Raw genomic sequence first — 18,224 nt, 5'->3', positions numbered from 1 at the left:
TTCCCTTTCACTGTCTCTTTCTGTCTGTCTCTGGCGAGCACACAGACAATAATATGGTAAAAACCTAAAAAAACAAACAAAAACCTACCTTTGCTCAGTTGTAGGGACTAGAGAAGTTACAATATTGGGAAAGTATGAAAGTAAGGAATTGTTCTTAAAAGGTTAATAGATGCTTTAAGTTGATTAATGCTGGATTGTTTGTGAACTATTTATACTTGTTTTACACCTAATTCTTTAGTAAATATTCCAGACATCTCTTGAATTGTTAATAAAAAGTTTATGTATACTTGACTAACCTGGAATGAAGACAAGTTTTGTTTTCTAGGGCAGGGAGCGGATAGAGTTGTTACATTTTTAAAAGAGAAGTGAAACAGGAAGAGCCTCTGAAAGAGAAATTACCCTGATCTTTCAAACTATAACAGCACAAAATATATTTTGGAGGATTTTCTAGGTGTCTGTTTCACAAGGGAATGGAAAGTTTTAAAGAAAAATTATAACAAATGTGAGAACAGAAATAAGAGTAGGAGCTACCTACTGTTATTTGTGTGTGTATGTGTACGTGTGTATAGGTGGATGTGCAAGGATGAAGGGGGCATTTAATTAAATCAGGACCTATTACTTTGTGTGCGTGTGTATACATGTGTGCACAGGCGTGTGTATGCAAAGGCTAAGAGGACATATATTTAAGCCACAACCTGAAAATGATAGGGAAAATTCAGTACAAATGTTTCTCTACCCCTTGCTCTCCTAGGTTCGGAGTATACTGTCCTAAGCACAAGGTTTACTGTGGAGTGCGTATTGGCAAGGCAGACATATTCCTCATGTGGGTGGAGTCTGTATAATTTAAAGCAATAGTTATGAAACAAGGGTCATTCTTGCCATTTGGCAATGTTTGGGCATGGTGCTACCTGCATCTAGTGGGTAGAAGCCGAGATGCTGCTAAACACCCTGCAATGCACAGCACAGTCCCACACAATAACACATTATCTGGTATAAATGTCGGTAGTTCAGACGTTGAGCAACTGATTTAAAGTGTACAGGTATTTCAGATGACTGAGCTGGAGTACTTTGCTAGGTAAGGTTATTTTGTCAGCAAACAACAGAAATGTGTTTTGTTTAAGTCAGTGAAAAAAATAAAAAGAATGTAGTAGTTATTAGGATGAATCACATAATCAGAGGACAATCTAAACAACCAAACCAGAAAGGATAGGAACCAACTACCTTCTAGGATCTCAATTGGAAGAATTTTTGGATTTTCCTCCTAGAGTGGGTTTCTCAACCTGGGATTTCTCAACATTAGCACTATTGCCATTTTAGATTAGGTCATTCTTGAGAAGGGCTATTGTGTATACTGTAGGATGTTTAATGCCTCCAGCTATTGGCAAATATCCCCTGAAGGACAAAATTGCTCCTGGTCTAAAACCACAGCTTTAGGAAGATGTGCTGTCTAACTCTCAGTCTCTGATCTTTCCTATCAAATTTCAAATTCCCAGGAGACAGAATCTGTGTGGCCCAGTTCTGTCTATCCGTGGATCAATTAGCAATGGCAGAGGGTTACATAGCAAAGATATGGTTATGGGAGAATTATTTTGAATTAGGCTTACTGCTCTATTTGTTGTTGTCTTTAATATGCACTGAATTAAATTAGATTTCCAAGTTCCGCATTTGCTATATGAAGGAACTTGAACTATATTCTTGAGGGTGGGGAGTGACTAGTAAAGATCAAAGAGATACATGATATTTACGAAAATCTGGTTTTTTTTTTTGCTATAGGGTACGTACAATTGCTAGAAAAGACAGAAAGTGAGAAATCCCCCAAGGGAGATGGCCACACCGCAGTCCCATCTCCTCCATTCTCCTCTCAGGATCTCTTGGGCACTCACACGTGCCCGATGTGAGTTTAATCCGTGGGTCTGGGACTTGAACTGCAGTGACTACATGGGAGTCCAGTGACATAGCCATTACACCAACTGCTGGTTCCAGCTAAAATCTGTTTTTTGGAGTCTGGGGTTCAGGAGAACTATCTGAGGTGGAGATACAGCATTTATGGATGGACTCTGAGTAAGTTAAGTTGGAAACTAATGTAAGAGAAGGATATTGTCCCACAGAATGTATGGGAAGGTTGGAGAACCAGATTGGAAAAGGACTGAATCCAGGCCAGCTCCTGGGATCTAAACAAGAAAAAAATACTTGACAGTTTGAACATAATTTATTCTGGAAACGAAGAGAAAAGAAAAATTAGAAAGGAGGATGGCCTAAGATTGTTGAATGTTTAGAATATTTGTATGGAGATTAGGAAGAGTGGAGCACTTGGAGGAATTTGTGACTGGATGGCAAAGTGATAAGAGAGGTTAGGGTTAGGGAGGGGTTAAGGTTGGTGGAATGACAGGCCTCTAGGTTAGGCTAGAAGGAAGGGAAAGGGCAGCAGCCAGTAGGCTCAGAGAAAAAAAGAAATACCCATCAAAGGATTGGGAATGCTATCTAGAGGTGGAAGGTTTGAAGGCTTTGAAGTTTTAAGATTTTAGAGATGAAGTAGGCCAGATTTAGCATAACCTATCAGATATGGCCATAGAACTAAGTTGTTGAAGTTGTTGAGATTTGAAGCACATGTCATTCATTAGAGATGGTTACTGTTAGGTTTATAGTCTTCCCTCTATTGAACATTTTCTTTCCATTTTTTTTTTTTTAGTCATTCCCCAGAGGGGATGGCCATGCAGCAATTCCTTCTCCTCCATTCTCCTTTGAAGACTTTGGGCATGTATGTATATGCTCCTGGTTAAAGTCCAGGACTCAAACCACACAATCAGCCATGTGTGATCTAGCCACCCTAACCACTGTGCCACCAACTGGCCTTGAACATTCTTTTTTAAAAAAATGAATTATCCACCAGCAGTTAGCGTAATGGCTATGTCGCTGAACTACCATGTAGCCGACCGTGGTTTGAGTCCTGGACCTGGTGACTTAAACTCATGCTGGGCGCATGTGCGTGTGTGCCCAAGATCCTGAGAGGAGAAAGGAAGAGAAGGGATTGTGGCGTGGCCATCCCCCCTGGGGGGTGATTTCTCGCTTTCTATCTCTGTCTCTCTGTCTTTCTGATGAGTGCACGTGTCCTATAGCAAAAACCTCTCCAAAAAAAACCCCAAAACAAATAAAAAATGAATTATTTAATTTTAGTTATCATCATTATTATTTTTAATTTGCTACTGGCTCATGTGCTCACCAGACACACACACACATACACACACACACACACACACACACACACACACAGAGCAAGCTACCAAGTCCATGACTGGAACTGCAGTCAACCATGTGGGAGTACAACGCCTTAACCATCATGCCACCTGCTGGCCCAGCCCTGAACATTCTTAAAAGGAACTGCAACATAGATTATTTAGGCTGCAAGAGATTATTTATTCAAATGATAATTTATTATTAGTGGGCTAATTATTTTTATCCTAAACTTTACAAAAAAAAGTTTAATTTTACCATGAGAGACAAGGAAGGAGGGAGAGAGACAGCACTCCCGACAGGGTCTGGATAACTGCACTTTTTCCAGCCTCCACCAGATTGAGAGAGCAAGAGAAATAGAGACAGAGAGAAGGAAACCTCTGACAGGATCTTTTTTTTTTTTTTTGAGAGGTTTTTCACTCTAGGGCGCGTGCGGTTGCCAGACAGACAGAGAGAGACATAGAGACAGAAAGCGAGAAATCACCCCCCAGGGGGGATGGTCACGCCGCAATCCCTTCTCCTCCATTCTCCTCTCGGGATCTTGGACACACATGCACACGCGCCCGGCGTGAATTTTAAGCCACCGGGTCCGGGACGCGAACCGCGGTAGACTACGTGGGAGTCCAGCGACATAGCCATTACGCTAACTGCTGGTTCCCTCTGACAGGATCTTGATGCTGTGATTCACTCCACATTCAGCCAGCTTGGATCATGGGCACATGTGTGTCTGGCATACTCAGGGCTGTCTCTGAGGAATGGCCCCACGTGGGCTTGCCTCACAGAGCATCACATTTTACTGCAGAGCCACTGTCTAGCTCCTGCATCCTTCATCTTTTTTTTTGGGGGGAGGGGTAGTAAGCAAGCAGAGTTTATTATTATTTTATTTTTATTTAGGAATAATCTTATTTAACTTTATTTTATTTGACCAGAGAGGGACAGAGTGAGAAAGAGAGAGGAAGTGAGAAAGCAAGCCGCCTGTCCAGTACCCATAGTGTGGTCCACTATGTGGGAGTCCAACACCCTTAACCACCACTCCACCTGCTGGCCCCAGCAAAAAGAGTTTATTAAGACAGGGAAGGAAGAGCAGAGTACCTACCATAGCAGGGAGTGGGGTCCTGGAAAATGAGCTATCTGAATCTTTCAGTTTTATGGTAAAATTCAGTAAATCGTTTTTGAGAAGTTATGTATTCTGGGTTCTCGTACTCTTATGGGGACTTTTAAAAGTTCATAGCAAAGTGGAATTAAAATTAGTTTATTTTGAAAACTAATTTTTTTTTAAATCAACGCATACTTTTTTGTATTATGTGTTTCCAGTGAACGTTTTGAAGATTTCCTCATGTATGTCACACAGTGAGTGTAAGAGATACAAAGATGAGTAAGACATGGTTCAGCTCTTGGGAAAATTAAGCAATTCTTAATTTGATATAAGAAGCGTAAGTAGGAACACTATAAGTAATTTCTAAACTGTACTACCATATGAAATTCATGAGATTTTGTTTATTTGGATTAGACAACTGTGAAGAAATGAGATGGATATTGCTTTTTGGATTATAGATAAATTTATTTTATTAGTTTTTTTTTTCTTTTATGAGAGGGAGAGATGTAAAATGAGAGAAGGATTAGGAGAGGGAGAGAGACAGAGATAGGTATTTTTGACAGGATCTCTTGGTCTAATTATTTTGCCCCAGCTTCCCAATTGGCTAGGATTATAGTCATGTACAAGTGTACCTGGCATGTTCAGGTTGGCCTGACAGCTGAACCCAGGTCTGCCATGTGGCCTCCAGCCTCCCAAGTGGTGGTGCTTTCATTGTACTACTGTGGCTGGGCCAGTATGAGTTTTTTGTTTTTGTTTTTAAGTAACCTTTTGTTACTTAATGGACAGTATTGATTTCAAAATGTGAATTTTAACATTAGACTTTCTAGTTGTTTATTTAACAAGTAATTTACTAAGTGCCTACTTTGTAACAGGTACTGCTTCATAGTGCTCTGGATATAGCAGTGAATAAAATAGTCAAAAATCCCTGCCCTCATGGAGTTTATATAATTCACCAGAGAAGGTAGAATAAGTAAATAAATAAATGAATACATAATAAAAAAAAACAGTCGTGTGTGTTTTTAATTTTGTTATTAGGACATGTCCACTTAAAGAGAGTAACAGAGGGAAAGCGAGAAGTCACTCCCTGTCGGCATCCACCCCAGGGCTTGGGTCTAGCTGAATCATGATCAGAGGGCTGCTGGTGTGGAAGAGAAAGAGAACGAGAAAGAGAAAGCCCTCCATCTTGGGAGGACCAGGGGATTAGAAAGAATGAGATAAAGAGACAGAGTAGACATGGACACAGGCAGCCTGAGCCTAGGTAGCCCAAGCAACTTGTGCTGTACTTGAGCGGCTGCTTGAGCCACCCAGACAAACTGGGCTTCTTTATTTATAGTACAAAGAGACATTACACATCTATGTTTCATGACACTTCATAAATTTGTTGCCAGGTTACACACAATAAGAAGCAGTTAGCAAATCTATAAGGGCTTAGTCATACTGGACCAGGTGTATCCCTTGGTGATAATCCCATCAAGAGAAAGTCTTATCTTTTCTAATGCAGAGAAACCTAGCTGTAGGTGTGGGGAAGAAGGTAAAGAACTTCTCCATAAGGAGTGCACCACCACACCCAGAGAAGGCTAAAGAACCTTTCAGATGCAGAGCAGGGATTGGACTTTGCTAATTGGGGTCAAGATGTTTTTTGAAGTCCATCATATGTGTCTGTTGGTACACCCCTAGCAATTTCCACACTTGGCTCTGTCTGCAGCGAAGGTCAAGGAAACGACAAGTTACAAGGTTCCGCCAAACCCCAAAAGCACAGGTGGTGTTTGCTCAGAGCATGTCCCCACACCTCAGGTTCTCTCTCTAAACGTGTCCCCACAACCCCCCCCCCCCCAAGGGTGATGGTCATGCCATAATCCCTTCTTCTCCATTCTCCTCTTGGGATTTTAAGTGCACATGTTTCTGGTGTGTTTTTCAGGCCACTAGGTCTGGGATGGAATTATGTGGTCAGTCATGTGGGATCCAGCCACTTTAACCACCATGCTACCTGCTGGCCTAAAATCAGTTTGTGTTTAAGTGTCATTCATTAAAGATATAAAACAGAAGTGTGATGGGAAGTTCAGGGAATTTTGAGTTGGGGATGGAGTTACCGTTTTAAATATGATGATTAGAAAGGATTGAGAAAGTATTTGAGAAGAAACATGAAAGAGGTAGTGGGAGCAAATTCAAAGGGTCAAGAGGTGGGAGCTTGTTTGTCATTTTTAAAATATATTGAAGCCATCAAATATAGATACCATGGAGTGGGGCAAAAAGGGAGTAGAGGAAGATGAGCTCAAAGACAAAGCAAGGGCCAGATTGTGTGGGGCTTTGTAATGACTTTGGCTTTTACCCTCAGTGAAATTGGAAACTATTGGAAGGCTTTAAGCCAAGGATAACTGGCAACCTTGTGGGAAAATAAATAATAGGAGGGCAAGGACAGAAGCAGGAACTCATCTAATAGATTGTTAACTATCCAGGTGAAAGGGAGATTGTCTTGGACTAAGGTAGAAGCAATGTAGAGATAGTTAGGCTCTAAATATATTTTGAAGGTATAGCCAGGGTTCATTGCTAGGTAAGATGTGGATTGAGGGCCAGCCAGTAATGTGGTGGTTAAGGTGGCCGGATCCCAGATGGCCCACTGTGCAGTTCAAAACCCGTGGTGTTTGCTCAGAGCATGTCCCCACACCTCAGGTTCTCTCTCTAAACGTGTCCCCACAACCCCCCCCCCCAAGGGTGATGGTCATGCCATAATCCCTTCTTCTCCATTCTCCTCTTGGGATTTTAAGTGCACATGTTTCTGGTGTGTTTTTCAGGCCACTAGGTCTGGGATGGAATTATGTGGTCAGTCATGTGGGATCCAGCCACTTTAACCACCATGCTACCTGCTGGCCTAAAATCAGTTTGTGTTTAAGTGTCATTCATTAAAGATATAAAACAGAAGTGTGATGGGAAGTTCAGGGAATTTTGAGTTGGGGATGGAGTTACCGTTTTAAATATGATGATTAGAAAGGATTGAGAAAGTATTTGAGAAGAAACATGAAAGAGGTAGTGGGAGCAAATTCAAAGGGTCAAGAGGTGGGAGCTTGTTTGTCATTTTTAAAATATATTGAAGCCATCAAATATAGATACCATGGAGTGGGGCAAAAAGGGAGTAGAGGAAGATGAGCTCAAAGACAAAGCAAGGGCCAGATTGTGTGGGGCTTTGTAATGACTTTGGCTTTTACCCTCAGTGAAATTGGAAACTATTGGAAGGCTTTAAGCCAAGGATAACTGGCAACCTTGTGGGAAAATAAATAATAGGAGGGCAAGGACAGAAGCAGGAACTCATCTAATAGATTGTTAACTATCCAGGTGAAAGGGAGATTGTCTTGGACTAAGGTAGAAGCAATGTAGAGATAGTTAGGCTCTAAATATATTTTGAAGGTATAGCCAGGGTTCATTGCTAGGTAAGATGTGGATTGAGGGCCAGCCAGTAATGTGGTGGTTAAGGTGGCCGGATCCCAGATGGCCCACTGTGCAGTTCAAAACCCAGCCCAGTAGCTTGAAAATCACCAGGTATATGTGTGTTTGCATGCTCAAAATCCTAAAAGTAAATTGAGGAGGAATTGCAGCATGACCATCCCCAATGGGGTGTGTTGCCTCTCTGTCTGTCTCTTTTGTCAAGTGCATATCCCCTCTGACAATTTACAAAAAAAAAAAAAAAGAAAGAAAAAGAAAAAAAAGTGGATTGAGAGAGAAGAGAGCAGTAATATAATAGATGACTCCAAAGTTTTTGACATAAGCAAATGAATAGATGGAATTACCATTAATTAAGTTGGAGAAGGCTGCTGGAGGAGCAGGTTTATGGAGTATAGGAGTTTGGTTTTGGATATATAAATTTGGGTAAATTTAGATATCTAAATGGAGATGCCCTTCCTTTTCTTTGTTCTCTAATCTAGACTACACAAGTTTTAGTCTGGCAACAACTGACAGTTATGGTGTTTTTGTGTAATGGTCTTTTTTTTTTTTCTATAGATAATTACTGTAGAGGTAATTGTGAGTTGAATTTTTAGGTATGGGTTTGTTTTGCTAAGTGTACTATAGGGAAATATGTGAAATAGACCAGGTGACTATTTCTTTCACATTGATTTCCAGCTAAAAACCAGACATTGATGAGTGAAAAATGAGGAGTTATATCAAGAGCAAATTATTAAAGCAAAATTGAGGACTGAAACCAAAATGATGCAGAATATAATTATGGTTAGTTTGATATTTTAGGCATTATATCTACTAATAGTTTACCTGATAATTCATAAATTTATTTTAGATTTCTCCCAGCCAAAATGAATGTCATATGTAAATTTTGAATCTAGATTAGCCTATCCTTTAAGGCTTAATATGAGCTTTATGTGTATTGTCTTGTCTATTTGTAAATCTTTTCTGTGAAATTTTATTCTTAGGAATTAATATTTAGAAACAATGTTAGAAGATTAGATTTTAAAATTTAGTAAAAGCATTTTTATGTACTAAATTTAGTTCCATCCCATATTTGTACTTATGCTGTGATGCAACTTTATATATAACAGATGTGCTATAAAAAGGGGCTTCCAAAACAGAAAAATAAAATACAAAAAGTCTTCAACAAAACAGGGCTTTCATAAAAAGTAAGGCTTATCTTTAAGAAACATTTCTATTCAATTCCCATTGATAAATTATTTCATTTTTTTTTCTACCAATACATACAGAAGACTATATAAGATAGACAAATACAATTGAGATGTAGGAATGTCTTCTGGAAACTGGTAGATGGGTGAATAAATAGATTTCAAGATAAAATATCAATTTTGTGAGAGTCTCAAGCAAAATACTATGTAACATTAATGAAACAGAGATGGTCTAAATATCAGAAAACCTTGTAAAGAAATAAATATGGGGGCCAGAAGGTGATGTGGTGGTTAAAGGTGCTGGATTCCCATATAGCTGATCGTAGTGTGAGTTCAAGACTTGGCGGCTTGCTTCCTCACTTTCCCTTTCTCTCTCTCTCTGGTCAAATTAAAAAATAATAACAAATAAAAACCAATAAATCATTCTTTTAAAAAAAGAAATAAGTATGGAATCAGCAGATGGCTTAGTGATTACCTCCTGGACTCCCACGTAGTTGACTGCAGTTCATTTCCTGGACCTGGTAGCTTGAAACTCACTCCAGGCACACGTGAGTGCATGTCTAAAATCCCAATGGGATACTGGAGGAGAAGGGATTGCTGTGAGACCATCCTTCCAAGGGGGTGATTTCTCACTTCCTGTCTCTCTGTCTCTGTGGCAAGCACCATATAGCAAAAATCTCTTTAAAAAAATAATTAAAAGGGAACCAGCAGTTAGCATAATGGCTATGTCACTGGACTCCCACGTAGTCGACCGCGGTTCGCATCCTGGACCCGGTGGCTTAAAACTCACGCCGGGCGTGTGTGTGTGCATGCCCAAGATCCCCAGAGGAGAATGGAGGAGAAGGGATTGCAGCATGGCCACCCCCTCGGGGGGAGATTTCTCACTTTCTGTCTCTCTGTCTCTCTGTCTATCTGGCGAGCGCACGCGCCCTATGGCAAAAACCTATCAAAAAAAAAAATAAATAAAAGCATACACATGACAGATTGAAGGTATAAAATAATTATTATATTTGCTTTGTCTGACTAGGGCATGTGTACAAAAGAAATATTTAAGACAACTAACCAGAGGAATTAAGGATAATTTTTTTAAGTCATTCCAAATTTGGCTGCAATTTTATTTTCTAATACTGTTCTTCTCCTACATTTCTCTCTCTTTTTTTTTCCACTCGTTTTTATTGTCTGCCTCTAGCCAGATTTTGTACATCCCCTTCATTCAGGCTACCTTCTCTCTGGCTTCATTCTGCCTTAGTACATTTCCTTTTCTTTTTTTTAAAGCTTTTTGCTCTAGGATGCCTGCTCTCACCAGAGAGATACAGTAAGAGGGAAAGTGAGATATCACCTCTGGGGAAGATGGCCATGCTGCAGTCCCTTTTCTTCCATTCTCCTCTTTGTATTTTTGACATACACACAGACACTCCTGGGGGTGATTTTCAAGCCGCCAGGTCCAGAACTCAAATTGTGGTAGACCATGTGGGAGTCCAGTGCCTTCACCTCTACATCACCTTCTGGCCCCTGCGTTAGTACAGTTTCAGTGGGCAGCTTTAGCTAGGCTAGTCTTCACTGGTCTCCGTTTTTTAAACTCCTTTAGAACTTAAAGTCTTGTTGGGCCCAACAGGTGGCATGGTGGTTAAGGGCACTGAACTCCACATGGCTGACCACAATTTGAGTCCTGGACCTGGAGACTTGCTTTTTCACTTTCCCTCTCTCCCTTTCTTTCTCTCTCTTGCTCTGGTCAAATTAAAATAAGTAAATAAAGTTAAGTAAAATAATAATAATAATTTTTTTAAAGAACTTAAACATATTGTAGATCATTGTTTTGTTGTTATTGCTTTGTTTTATTAGAACAAAGGTTTTTTTTTGTTTTTTTTTTGGAGAGGTTTTTTCGCTATAGGGCACATGCACTTGCCAGACAGACAGAGAGAGACAGAGAGACAGGAAGTGAGAAATCACCCCCCAGGGGGGATGGTCACGCCGCAATCCCTTCTCTTCCATTCTCCTCTCAGGATCTTGGGCACGCACATACACGCACCTGGCGTGAGTTTTAAGCCACTGGGTCTGGGACGCGAACCACAGTCGACTACGTGGGAGTCCAGCAACATAGCCATTATGCTAACTGCTGGTTCCCTAGAACAAAGGTTTTGTTTCTGTTAGTTCTGTAGATTGTAGTCCTCAAGGGCAGAATCACCCTGAATGTGCTTTAGTGATAAGAGCAGTGATTGTGCTCCTGTTTATCATTTTATCTTTAGCATATGCTACCGTACTGGAGTATATAGTAATGGTCAAAACATTTTAACTGAGGGTCAGCAGGTGACTTGGTGGTTCAGGTACTGGATTCCCACATGGCCAACTGCGGTTCAAGTTTTGGACTTAGTGGCTTGAAAATTACACTGGGCATGTGTGCATGTGTGCCTAAAATCCTGAGAAGAGACTGGAGAAGGGATTGTGGTGTGGCCATCCCCATGGGGAGTGATTTCTCCTTTTCCTTCACTCTCTCTCTATTGCGTTCTGGTGAGTGCACATGCCCTATGACAAAAACCTAAAATTTAAAAATAAAAATAACTGACTGGAAAAGTAAATGATACTATTCTGACTTATATAGAATATGTAAGACATAAATAAACTAGTTGTCTCTGATTTTTTACTGGTTTTAGAAGTTCATATTAAGGAAAGTTACATTAAAAACTTTTTTTCTTGGTAGATATGTAGTTCTTCAATTTACTTTTTTTCCCCCAATTTACTTTTGAGTATATAGATAATAGTATATTGCTCAATATCTCTTTGGTTTGTAGGTTATTTTTCATAGGTTATTTTATATGTCAGTATTCTCTGGGAATTGAAGACAATTTTAACTGGGACTTTTGGTAGTTAAACTAATTTGAAACTTTGTGTTTATAGATTGCTTGTCTTATTGAATGCTCTCAATTTGTACAGTTCATCTTTGTATAACTTTTCTGTAACATAGCTATCACATTTTTGTTGACAGTTTAATATGGAAACTTAAAAAAACCCCATAATTATATGAGTATAATATAGTAGTAGTAAAACTAATGCTAGAGAATCATGAAAATCCTAAGTGGTTAATTCATTTTAGAATTTAAGCAGCGTTTGCCTTTAGTTAATCCAGAGTGAAATACGACTGTACTTTTCTTTTTTTAAAGTGCATCACAGCTAAATCTTTTTATCGTATCATTCCTTTCCTCTTTCTTCCCTTAAACTTGCTCCCTTCTGTGTCCCTTGTGTACCCATTCCCTACAGCGTTCCCTGCTGGCTGTGGTGGAGCTTGGTGCCCTCTGAATTGCATAATCACCCAAATGAGTACCAGAGGAGTCTAAGAAACCCTGACAGCTGACTACTTGCTTTCACCAGGAATTAGGGACCTTTTGTCTGAATTTCCTGCCCTCAGGTAATATTTCAATTCCCCGTCTTTATTTTTTTCTTTCTATAAATGCAAACACTTAATATGCCCCACGTCAAGATATTTTGAGAATATTTTTATCATTAAAATGATAATTCTTATCATTTTAGTCAGATGACAATTTCATTTTCTTTACTATGTAGCCAAAGACTCCTAATTCCTCTCTTAGGATGTCTTTTGTAACAGATGAGGTTCTGCAACACATTTAGTTACAACCAGCTCTTTGTGATGTTGCAATAGAGAGTTTTATAACTTCCAGCTAGCTATTTGGAAATAGTCATTAGTGTTTTATCTACTTTTTACTGGGTAAGGCTTCATATCTAATGTAATTAGTTAGGTATGAAGGCTCTTCTGATAAAGAGGATGTTTTGATCATTTCTCTCATCATTGAAGAACATAAGAGTTTATTTTGTGTATTTAATGTTAATTATAGTTTTTATCAAAGAGATTGAAGTAAGTCTCATGAACAGCAGTACAAATAAGATTCATTTTTGAAGAGCATTCTGTTCTACCCTCTCCTGCCGTTTTTAAAAATTCATTATGAAGGAAAGCAACTATGTTATAGAGTCAGATTCATGGAAATGGTCCTGAATCCTTTTCAATTTAGCACTCACTGAAAACATCTAGAAACTAATATCATTGGGCATTTTATATTTGTGTGCTTGCCAGAGAACATGAAAGAGAGAGGGAGAAAGCACCCTCAATGGGGTGTGGTCACCCTAGATTCCTTTTTCCTCAACTTCTCCTTTGAAATGTTGGGCACACACACACATGCTCCCAAGATGTTTTTCAAGCCTCCAGGGTTGAGATTTAACCATGGTCGACTATGTAAAATTTAGCTCCCTTAACCACTTTGGCAGTGGTTGGCCCTGTCATTGAATATGTCTCATCCTCAGGAAATTTATCCACATAAGTACTTTGAACCTATTCTAAAAGTCTTGTAAGAAATTGTTAACTAAAAACTAACCATGAGTGGAGTTGCAACTCATTACACACTTACTCTAGGAGAAATGGGACAGTTGATAAACTAGTTGTCTCTGATTTTTGACTGGTTTTAGTTCCTGTCAAGGAAAGTTATATTAAAAACTTGAACCATGGTCGACTATGTGGGAGTTCAGTGATGTAACCATTACACTGTCTGCTGGTCCCTGTATTATTATTATTATTTTTTAGGGGAACTTTTGCTATAAGGTGTGCACACTCACCGGAGACACAGAGAGACAAAAAGCAAGAAATCACCTGGGTAGGGGGGAGAGGGATGGCAATGCTACAATCTTTTCTCCTCCATTCTCCTCTGGGATTTTGGCATGCACGCACATGTGCCCAGCACGAGCTAAATTTAAGCCATTAGGTCCAGGACTCGAACCATGTTCAACTACGTGGGAGTCCAGTGATATAACCATTATGCCACCTGCTGTTCCCAACCTTATGGTTATATCATATTTTATTTTTTTGCTAGAGGGTATATACACTTACCAGAGGGAAAGGGAGAAGGAAACACCCCTCAGTGGGTTGTGGTCAAGTCGCAATCCCTTTTCCTCCATTTATCTATCCTGTCAGAATTTGGACAGGCATGCACACATGCCTGGCATGTCTTTTAAGCTGCTGGAACCAAGATTCAAACTTTGTCATCAGCCATGTGGAATCTGGCTCCCTTTACCACCAGGCTATTGGACTAGCCCACCTTCTAATTTTAATTAGTCATTATTCCTTTTTATTTAAATAACTCTTGGGTTGGTTCCATGGCTCATTGTTAAGGGAGATATCACACATGGCCATCTGCATGGTTCAAATCCTGGCCCCAGCATCTTGAAAAGTCTGCTGGGTGTGTGTGTGTGTGCATTCCCCCAAATAAAGGCAGGATGGATAAATGAAAAAGGGATTGCACCATGACCACAATCCTCTAGGGGCTGTTTTCTCCTTCTAGCATAGAGCATGTGCCTTATGGCAAAAACAAATAAATAAAATAAACTCTTGAATTTATCATCATGATTATACTTAGGATATAGCAGATTGTTTGGCACAAAGTAGATATCAGTTAAGATTTGGTTATCTCTGCTGTCACTATCCAGATTTAATTCATCATTTCTTGTGGCAGTTGTTTCAAGTGTTGTCATTCTTTCTGCTTCATACTTCTTTGGCACTGTTAACCAGAGAGATGTTTCCAAAATGTGGACTTTTAAAATATTGTCTTTTATTTGTTTATTTATTTATTTTTAATTAGCCAGAGTGAATGTGCACTTGCCAGAGAAAGAGACAGAGAGAGAGAAGGCACCCTCCACTGGAGGAAGTCATGCTACAATCCCCTCTCCATTTCTCCCTTTTTTGGTGGGGGCAGTGGATTTTGAGCAAGCATTCACTGGTGGCCAAGCTGTTTTTCAAGCAGCTGGGTCTAGGACATGAACTATGCAGATGGCCATGTGGGATCCACCCACCTTAACCATCATGCCATCAACTGGCCCTGCTCAGAATATTAATGACTTCTGTTTGAGTTTTTTAAGATTTTTTTTTTTTTTTACTTTTTTTTTTTTAAGTAGAATTTGTTTTTGGTCCAACGATTTTTTTTTTTTTTGTAGAGGTTTTTGCTATAGGGCACATCGCTTGCCAGAAAGACAGAGACAGTCAGAAAGTGAGAAGTCGCCCCCCAGGTGGGATGGCCATACCACAATCCCTTCTCCTCCATTCTCCTCTTGGGATCTTGGGCATGCATGCACACGCAACCAGTGTGAATTTAAGCCACTGGGTCCAGAGCTCAAACCGCGGTCGACTAGGTGGGAGTCCAGTGACATAGCCACTACACTAACTGCTGGTCCCACAATGATGTACTTTTTGAAAAATATTTATTTAATTTTTATTTATTTATTCATTTATTTTAATTGGACCAGAAAGAGATAAATAGAGAAGGAGAGAGAAAGTGAGAAAGTAGGCCACCAGGTCTGGGACTTTAACTGTGGTTAGCCATATGGGAGTGTCCACCATGCCCGCCTGCTGGCACCTGTCCAAAGATTCTTAAAATAGAACGCAACTGCTTAAAATAGACAAAAGTAGAGCTCCTCTATTTGAGCCAGTAATTGGCGGAGGGTGGAAGCTGATGGTAGTGTGGAGGCAGGGTCATCCAGCATATCCTTAAACTATGAGCAGTCTTTTTGGGGCACTGTGGGAACGACACCTGATGTACAGGGTGAAACCCATATTCCTTGGCATGGAAAACAGAGTCCTTCATGATCTGACTTTGTTGGCTTTTCAAGGTATTATCATCTCTTTCCAAACTACTCAATGCTTTGTACTTATGTATGTGCCTTCTGGATATGACCCTATAGCCAAAACATAATTTTGCCTCTAAAATGTCCTTCTCTTTATCACTGGGGAGACTCAATTTGTTGGGGGGCTGGTCTTCTCCCAGGGTGGGAAGGTTTCTTTTTTGCTCAGGAAAAAAATTAAGAATGAGCCTTGAGAGAGAGTAAAAGCAGGTTTATTAAGAAAAGTATACAGAGTAGATTACTCCGTAGGTGGAGCAGTCTCATGTGAGGAGATGGGTGAACAGTTTAATTCCCTCTTTGAGTGAACAGCATTAGGGACAGGATCAAGCTGAGCTGCCACTGCTCATGGCCTCCCTAGTTGCAATCCTCAAGAAGAAGGGGAGAATTGTTACCTGAAAGGAAAGATAGAAGGACTGCCTCATAGGCAGGGCATCCCCAGACTTCAGTGGGCATTTGGGTTGTATGACTTGGCTTACTGCCAGGCTCTGTAAGGGACAGTTTATTCATGACTTTTTCAGGAAAGGGCAGTGCTTATCCAGGATCCACTGTCCTTCCCATTTTCTTGCCTTATTTGGGTAGGCTGGTTGTTGTCATGGTTATTATAACTCATGCTACAGTCAGGAGTGTTACTTAATACGCTCATACAGTACAGTGAGGGTATAATGAGTTTGAAGGTTAGGCAGTGATTATTTTCAGTGCCATCTTGGTTCCAACTGGTTCATACTCCATTTCTCAGCCACCTACTATCAAGGTTTATTGTTTTATTATAGTTTTGGAATGTCCCTTGGCTCAGTCCCTTCCTTTCTCAACTCTGTCTTATTCACCTGACAAAAACATAGTCTTAAAAACATAGCTGACACGAGACCAGCAGTTAGTGCAATGGCTGTCGCTGGACTCCCACGAAGTCAACCGCGATTCGAGTCCCGGACCCGGTGACTTAAACATGCTGGGTGCATGTGCATGCGTCCCCAAGATCCCGAGAGGAGAATGGAGGAGAAGGGATTGCAGCGTGACCATCCATCCTGGGGGGTGATTTCTCGCTTTCTGTCTCTCTCTCTCTCTCTGTCTGTCTGGTGAGCGCATGTGCCTTATAGTGAAAGCTTCTCAAAAAAAAAAAAAAAAAAACAACAAAGAAAACAAACAAACCATAGCTGATGTGCTGTCTGCTCTAAAGACTTTTCCAAAGTTGCCTTCTTTACTATTAAGAAAATTGGGACCAGCAGGTGGCATGGTGGTTAGGGTGCTGGACGCTCCCACATGGCTGACCACAGTTCGAGTCCTGAATCTGCTGACTTGCTTTCTTGCTTCCTCTCTCTTTCTCTCTTTCTTTCTCTCTGGTCAAATTAAAAAAAAAAGTAAATAAATGAATAAATAAAATTAAATAAATAATTAAAAAAAAGAACATTGATGATCGATCACTTTCCCTGTGCCTCTATCTTATACCATTTCTTTTTTTTTTTGTTTTTGTTTGTTTGGTTGGTTTGGAGAGGTTTTTGCTATAGGGTGTGTACACTTACCAGAAAGACAGAGAGACAGAAAGAGAGAAATCACCCCCCATAGGGGGGGTGGCCATGCCGCAATCCCTTCTCCTCCATTCTCCTCTCGGGATCTTGGGCATGCACGCACACGCACCTGGTGTGAGTGTAAGCCACCGGGTCTGGGACTCGAACCGCAGTCGACTACATGGGAGTTCAGCGACATAGCCTTTACACTAACTGCTGATCCCATACTGTTTCATTTTTATTGTAAGATCTATCACACAGCACTTGGCACACATAGTAAAATGGTAATGTACAATGATTTGTTGTGTGAGATCCTTGAAAGCAGTAGCTATTCTTACTTGACTAAGTTTTCCAGAGTCTGATGAATGACTGGCAAATTTGCTATAGGGTGTGTGTGTGCTCCCTAGAGAGAGACAGAAGGGAGGAGAGTGAGAAAGCATTCCCCAGGGAAGGGATGGCCATGCCACAGTACCTTCTTCTTTCTCCTCTTGAGATTTTAGGCATGGATGCACCTGTGCCTGGAATGTTTCTCAAGTCACCTGATAGGGGCTCCAACTGCCTGGTGGGCCATGTGGGATCCAGCTGCCTTGACCACCAGAACAATAGTAACCACTGGCCCGACAGTTACTATTGGGTTGCCGGGAAAGTCATGGCTCATTTTTGCATAGAAAAACAGAAAAATATGTCATAACTTTCTCAGCCACCTAGTATTATCCCCATTTTATAGATGAAGAAACCAAGTATGCATTAAATAGTTAAGTGCACTAGGATTCTTCTTCTTAAACGTATTTCTTCTACAAGTGTGAATGTGTGTGAGTGTGTGTGTGTGAAAGAGAGAGAGAGGCAGATAAGCATCCCAAATAGGGCCTTCATGCCTCAGTACACCTACTGCCAGGGTCCAGTCTCGGTGAGGGTGGGTTGACTCATAGGAGGTGGCGCAGGTGAACAGAAACAAAAATTAGACTAAGACCTCAATGCTTCTTAGCATGTTCTCAGCCGGCCACAGCCAGAGCAGAACTCTAGGCTGCAGCCCCGTGGCTATTAAGACATGCGTATTTATTGAGGGATGTTTAGGAAGTAAAGGGGGTAAGGGGTAGT

The 18,224-nt window shown here is 40.5% G+C and overlaps 1 protein-coding gene across 4 annotated transcripts in view; it reads left to right on the top strand.

Moving 5' to 3' along the window:
- The window catches only part of BLTP3B (bridge-like lipid transfer protein family member 3B), a 110,125-nt gene that overhangs the window by 3,633 nt on the left and 88,268 nt on the right, over positions 1–18,224 (top strand). Inside the window, exon 2 of one of the 4 annotated variants that reach the window (XM_006141377.3) lies at positions 12,205–12,352. The exons of the other annotated variants lie outside the window; for them this stretch is intronic. The gene's annotated coding sequence lies outside the window, so the exon portion shown is untranslated. The remainder of the gene's footprint in view (positions 1–12,204; positions 12,353–18,224) is intronic. 4 annotated transcript variants of the gene reach the window in all.

Source organism: Tupaia chinensis, unplaced genomic scaffold (assembly GCF_000334495.1).
Source record: "Tupaia chinensis unplaced genomic scaffold, TupChi_1.0 Scaffold000054_1, whole genome shotgun sequence".
Lineage (NCBI taxonomy): Eukaryota > Metazoa > Chordata > Mammalia > Scandentia > Tupaiidae > Tupaia > Tupaia belangeri.
The sequence above is the reverse complement of the archived record's forward strand: the minus strand, read 5'-3'. Positions and strand labels throughout refer to the sequence as shown.